This window comes from Phalacrocorax aristotelis, unplaced genomic scaffold (genome assembly GCF_949628215.1).
Source record: "Phalacrocorax aristotelis unplaced genomic scaffold, bGulAri2.1 scaffold_95, whole genome shotgun sequence".
In the NCBI taxonomy this organism is placed as follows: domain Eukaryota; kingdom Metazoa; phylum Chordata; class Aves; order Suliformes; family Phalacrocoracidae; genus Phalacrocorax; species Phalacrocorax aristotelis.
This window is the reverse complement of record NW_027441357.1, coordinates 159,752-165,751: the sequence shown is the minus strand read 5'-3', so window position 1 is coordinate 165,751 and position 6,000 is coordinate 159,752. Positions and strand designations below refer to the sequence as shown.

Genomic DNA, 6,000 nt, shown 5'->3' with positions numbered 1-6,000 from the left:
GCGCCTGCCCCCAGCTCCGGCACCTCCCCATAAGCGTGCTGCATAGCCTTAGGCCGCCCCCAGGCCCTGTCGTGAAGGCAGCAAGCCGTCCCTCAAGCGCACTGGATTCCCCCTTGGCGCAGGGGCCCTTAGCAGTAGCGTGGGGAGGGAGCGGTGTGTCCAGAAGCCCCTGCGGAAGGAGAGGCTTTGGCCAGGGTCGATCGACGGTAATGACGGTCGCTGTTTCTTCTTTCCCTCTCCCAGAGACCGTGCTGAGGACGTGGTTGTCTGTCCTTCCCCCGGGGATGCCGTTGCCTGCGGCCGTCTCAGGCTCGCGTGGCTTCTCTCTGCCCGTCCTCGCCGTCCTCGCAGCGCAGGGCCGAAAAGGGATAGACAAAGCCCTTCCCGGCTGCGGACAGGAGCTGCCTCGGCTGAAGCTGGAGACGCCAACGAAAGGTAAAGAAGAAGAAACTGAAGGTGCTCTGGCTGCCAGCTGCCTTCCTGCCGCAGGCAAGAGAGAGCCTGTCCATGCAGGTGGGGGAGGAAGGATCCCCCTTCATAGCCCGCAGCGGGCCAGGCCACCAACGTGCACCGTAGGGTCTGTACGCGTAACCCGGAGTTGGGTACGGGCGTGTAGTGCACGAGCGAGCTAGGCTACGTGCCTAGGAAGCCTCATCTGGTAAGAGCTGTAAGACACCCACGTATTCTCTTCAGGTGGAGGACGGCCTAGAGTCTGGAGCTGCAGAAGAGGCAGGGAGGAGAGGAGGGGAAAGAAGCATCTGAACAGCTAAATTGTGCCAGCAGCGCTGAGAGCGAGAGTCGCGGTGAGTCCTGGGCCACTGGGGCCCCGTTGCCTCTCTTGTACGTCCTGGGCCCTCCCTGTCTCTCCCCCGGCCCCCTCTCTTTCCTTACCTGCTGCAAAATTATTTTTTTTTGCGCCCCCCCCGCACCTTCTTTCTCCGTCTCGCTCTGAGTGGCTCCCTGCCTCCCCGTCTTTTCAGTCCTCCCTCTCTCTGTCCTGTAGCCTGTGGCTCCTTTTTCTTTCTCCGCCTCTCTCTGCCTGGCTCTGGCTCCGTTTTTTTTTTTTTTTTTTATTCCTCCTGCTCTGTCCTGTAGCCTGTCGGTGTTTTGTTGTTCTCTGGCTCTCTTGATCTGACTCCCTGTGTTACCGAAAAACGCGTTAAAATCGGAAACGACTCCTCAACACCAATTTAGTATTAAAGAGCAGGCATTCTTTATTCGTGGCGCCGGATGCACGGGGGATCGCTCCTCCTGGCGTGCGTACCTCACGCACCTTTCCCGTACAATTTATAGATGAAAATTTCACATACTCATACATAGTCATTATTGTCTTGTCTAGTGATGGGTACAAACTTGCTCGTTCCCTATGTCAGTCACTGCGCAGGCTCGGTTGTCCTCCCAGTACAGTGCGGGGAACGGGGACGTACAGTGCGGGAAACGGGGACGTACCAGGATCTACTGGGTTGTACTGGGAGGGAACTGGGACGTACTGGGAGGCTCTACAATGTCCTGGGATGTCCTGGGATGTAGTGTGGAGGAACTAGGATGTACAGGCTTGTACTGGGTTGTACCGGGTGGAACTGGCAGGAATTTGGGATGTACCAGGATGTACTGGGAGGTAACTGTTATGTACTGGGAAGGAACTGGTAGGGAACTGGGATGTACTGGTATGTACTGGGAGGGAACTGGGATGTACTGAGGGTAACTGGGACGTACTGGAATGTGCTGGGAGGGAACTGTGAAGTACTGGGATGTACTGGGAGGGAACTGGGATGTACTGGGAGGGAACTGGGATGTACTGGGAGGAAAGTGTTGGGAATTGGGATTTACTGGGAGGGAACTGGGATGGACTGGGAGGGAACTGGGATGTAGTGGGACATACTGGGAGGGAACTGGGATGTAGTGGGACATACTGGGAGGGAACTGGGATGTACTGGGGTGTACTGGGAGGGGACTGTTATGTACCAAGGGGGAACTGGGATGTACTGGGAGTGAACTGCGAAGTACTGGGATGTACTTAGAGGGAAGTGGGAGGGAACTTGGATGTAGTGGGAGAGAACTGGGATTTACTTGGAGGAAAGTGGCATGTACTGGGCTGTACTGGAATGGAACTTGGAGTGAACTGTGTGTGAACTATGAGGGAACTGGGATGTACTGTGAGGGAACTGGGATGTACTGGGACGTACTGGGACAGACTGGGAGGGATCTGGGATGTACTGGGATGCACTGGTAGGGAACTGGGATGTACTGGGAGGACACTGGAATGTCCCAGTTGACACCCACTTCCCTCCCAGTGCCTCCCAGTATATCCCAGTCTCCTCCCAGTACATCCCAGTAAATCCCAGTTTGCTCCCAGTACATCCCAGTACATCGCAGTACATTCCAGTTCCGTGCCTGTACATCCCAATACATCCCCGTTCCATGCCAGTACATCCCAGTTCCCTACCAGTTCATCCCCGTACATCCCAATTCCCTCCCGGTTCACTACCACTTCTTTCCCAGTTCCGTCCCATTACATCCCAGTTCCGTCCCATTACATCCCAGTACATCCCAGGTCCCTCCCAGTACATCCCAGTTCCCTCCCAGTACTGGGAGGGACCTGGGATGTACTGGGAGGCACTACAATGTGCGGGGATGCCCTGGGATGTACTGTGGAGGAACTAGGATGTACAGGCTTGTACTGGGTTGTACCGGGTGGAACTGGCAGGGATTTGGGATGTACCAGGATCTACTGGGATGTACTGGGAGGTAACTGTTATGTACTGGGAAGGAACAGGGAGGGAACTGGGATGTACTGGTAGGGAACTGGGATGTACTGGGAGGGAACTGGGACGTACCGTGAGGACACTGGGATGTACTGTTATGTACTGGGAGGGAAGTGTTATGTACTGAGGGGAACTGGGACATACTGGGATGTACTGGGAGGGAACTGTGAAGTACTGGGATGTACTGGGAGTGAACTGGGAGGGAACTGGTATGTAGTAGGATGTACTGGGTGGGAACTGGGATGTACCAGGATGTACTGGGATGTACTGGGAGGGAACTGGTATGTACTGGGAGGGAACTGGGACGGACTGGGAGGGAACTGGGATGTACTGGGCTGCACTGGTAGGGAACTGGGATGTACTGGGAGGAAACTGGAATGTCCCAGTTGACACCCACTTCCCTCCCAATGCCTCCCAGTATATCCCAGTTTCCTCCCAGTATATCCCAGTTTCCTCCCAGTACATCCCAGTAAATCCCAGCTCGCTCCCAGTACATCCCAGTACATCGCAGTACATTCCAGTTCCGTTCCTGTACATCCCAATACATCCCCGTTCCATGCCAGTACATCCCAGTTTCCTACCAGTTCATCCCCGTACATCCCAATTCCCTCCCGGTTCACTACCACTTCTTTCCCAGTGCCTCCCATTACATCCCAGTTCCGTCCCATTACATCCCAGTACGTCCCAGTTCCCTCCCAGTACGTCCCAGTTCCCTCCCAGTACATCCCAGGTCCCTCCCAGTACTGGGAGGGAACTGGGATGTACTGGGAGGCACTACAATGTGCGGGGATGCCCTGGGATGTACTGTGGAGGAACTAGGATGTACAGGCTTGTACTGGGTTGTACCGGGTGGAACTGGCAGGGATTTGGGATGTACCAGGATCTACTGGGATGTACTGGGAGGTAACTGTTATGTACTGGGAGTGAACTGGGAGGGAACTGGGACGTACTGGGAGGAAACTGGGACGTACTGGGAGGAAACTGGGACGTACTGGGAGGAAACTGGGATGTACTGTGAGGGAACTGGGACGTACTGTGAGGACACTGGGATGTACTGTTATGTACTGGGAGGGAAGTGTTATGTACTGAGGGGAACTGGGACGTACTGGGATGTACTGGGAGGGAACTGTGAAGTACTGGGATGTACTGGGAGTGAACTGGGAGGGAACTGGTATGTAGTAGGATGTACTGGGTGGGAACTGGGATGTACCAGGATGTACTGGGATGTACTGGGAGGGAACTGGTATGTACTGGGAGGGAACTGGGATGTAGTGGGAGGGAACTGGGAGGGAACTGGGATGTAGTGGGAGGGAACTGGTATGTACTGGGAGGGAACTGGGATGTACTGGGACATACTGGCAGGGAACTGGGATGTACTGGGAGGGGATTGGGATGTACTGGGAGGGAACTTGGATGTATTGGGAGGGAAGTGTTATGTACCAAGGGGGAACTGGGACGTACTGCGATGTAGTGGGAGTGAACTGTGAAGTACTGGGATGTACTGTGAGGGAACTGGGATGTACTGGGAGGGAACTTTAAAGTACTGGGATGTACTTAGAGGAAACTGGGAGGCAACTGGCATGTACTGGGATGTACTGGAATGGAACTGGGAGTGAACTGTGTGTGAACTGTGAGGGAACTGGGATGTACTGTGAGGGAACTGGGATGTACTGGGAGGGACTGGGAGGGATCTGGGATGTACTGGGCTGCACTGGTAGGGAACTGGGATGTACTGGGAGGAAACTGGAATGTCCCAGTTGACACCCACTTCCCTCCCAGGTTCCTCCCAGTATATCCCAGTTTCCTCCCAGTATATCCCAGTTTCCTCCCAGTACATCCTAGTAAATCCCAGCTCGCTGCCAGTACATGCCAATACATCGCTGTACATTCCAGTTCTGTTCCTGTACATCCCAATACATCCCCGTTCCATGCCAGTACATCCCAGTTTCCTACCAGTTCATCCCCGTACATCCCAATTCCCTCCCGGTTCACTACCACTTCTTTCCCAGTTCCGTCCCATTACATCCCAGTTCCGTCCCATTACATCCCAGTACATCCCAGTTCCCTCCCAGTACGTCCCAGGTCCCTCCCAGTACATCCCAGGTCCCTCCCAGTACATCCCAGGTCCCTCCCAGTACTGGGAGGGAACTGGGATGTACTGGGAGGCACTACAATGTGCGGGGATGCCCTGGGATGTACTGTGGAGGAACTAGGATGTACAGGCTTGTACTGGGTTGTACCGGGTGGAACTGGCAGGGATTTGGGATGTACCAGGATCTACTGGGATGTACTGGGAGGTAACTGTTATGTACTGGGAAGGAACAGGGAGGGAACTGGGATGTACTGTGAGGGAACTGGGACGTACTGTGAGGACACTGGGATGTACTGGTATGTACTGGGAGGGAAGTGTTATGTACTGAGGGGAACTGGGACGTACTGGGATGTACTGGGAGGGAACTGTGAAGTACTGGGATGTACTGGGAGTGAACTGGGAGGGAACTGGTATGTAGTAGGATGTACTGGGTGGGAACTGGGATGTACCAGGATGTACTGGGATGTACTGGGAGGGAACTGGGATGTACTGGGACATACTGGCAGGGAACTGGGATGTACTGGGAGGGGATTGGGACGGACTGGTAGGGAACTGGGATGTACTGGGCTGCACTGGTAGGGAACTGGGATGTACTGGGAGGAAACTGGAATGTCCCAGTTGACACCCACTTCCCTCCCAATGCCTCCCAGTATATCCCAGTTTCCTCCCAGTATATCCCAGTTTCCTCCCAGTACATCCCAGTAAATCCCAGCTCGCTGCCAGTACATGCCAATACATCGCTGTACATTCCAGTTCTGTTCCTGTACATCCCAATACATCCCCGTTCCATGCCAGTACATCCCAGTTCCCTACCAGTTCATCCCCGTACATCCCAATTCCCTCCCGGTTCACTACCACTTCTTTCCCAGTTCCGTCCCATTACATCCCAGTTCCGTCCCATTACATCCCAGTACATCCCAGTTCCCTCCCAGTACATCCCAGGTCCCTCCCAGTACTGGGAGGGACCTGGGATGTACTGGGAGGCACTACAATGTGCGGGGATGCCCTGGGATGTACCGTGGAGGAACTAGGATGTACAGGCTTGTACTGGGTTCTACCGGGTGGAACTGGCAGGGATTTGGGATGTACCAGGATCTACTGGGATGTACTGGGAGGTAACTGTTATGTACTGGGAAGGAACAG

The 6,000-nt window shown here is 54.6% G+C and overlaps 1 long non-coding RNA gene across 1 annotated transcript in view; it reads left to right on the top strand.

Annotated features, from left to right (window-relative positions):
- The first annotated feature begins 362 nt into the window (after positions 1-362).
- The window catches only part of LOC142051403 (uncharacterized), a 125,713-nt gene continuing 120,075 nt past the window's right edge, over positions 363-6,000 (top strand). Inside the window, exons 1-2 of the long non-coding RNA XR_012658464.1 lie at positions 363-435; positions 694-803. This is a non-coding gene — a long non-coding RNA (uncharacterized LOC142051403). The remainder of the gene's footprint in view (positions 436-693; positions 804-6,000) is intronic.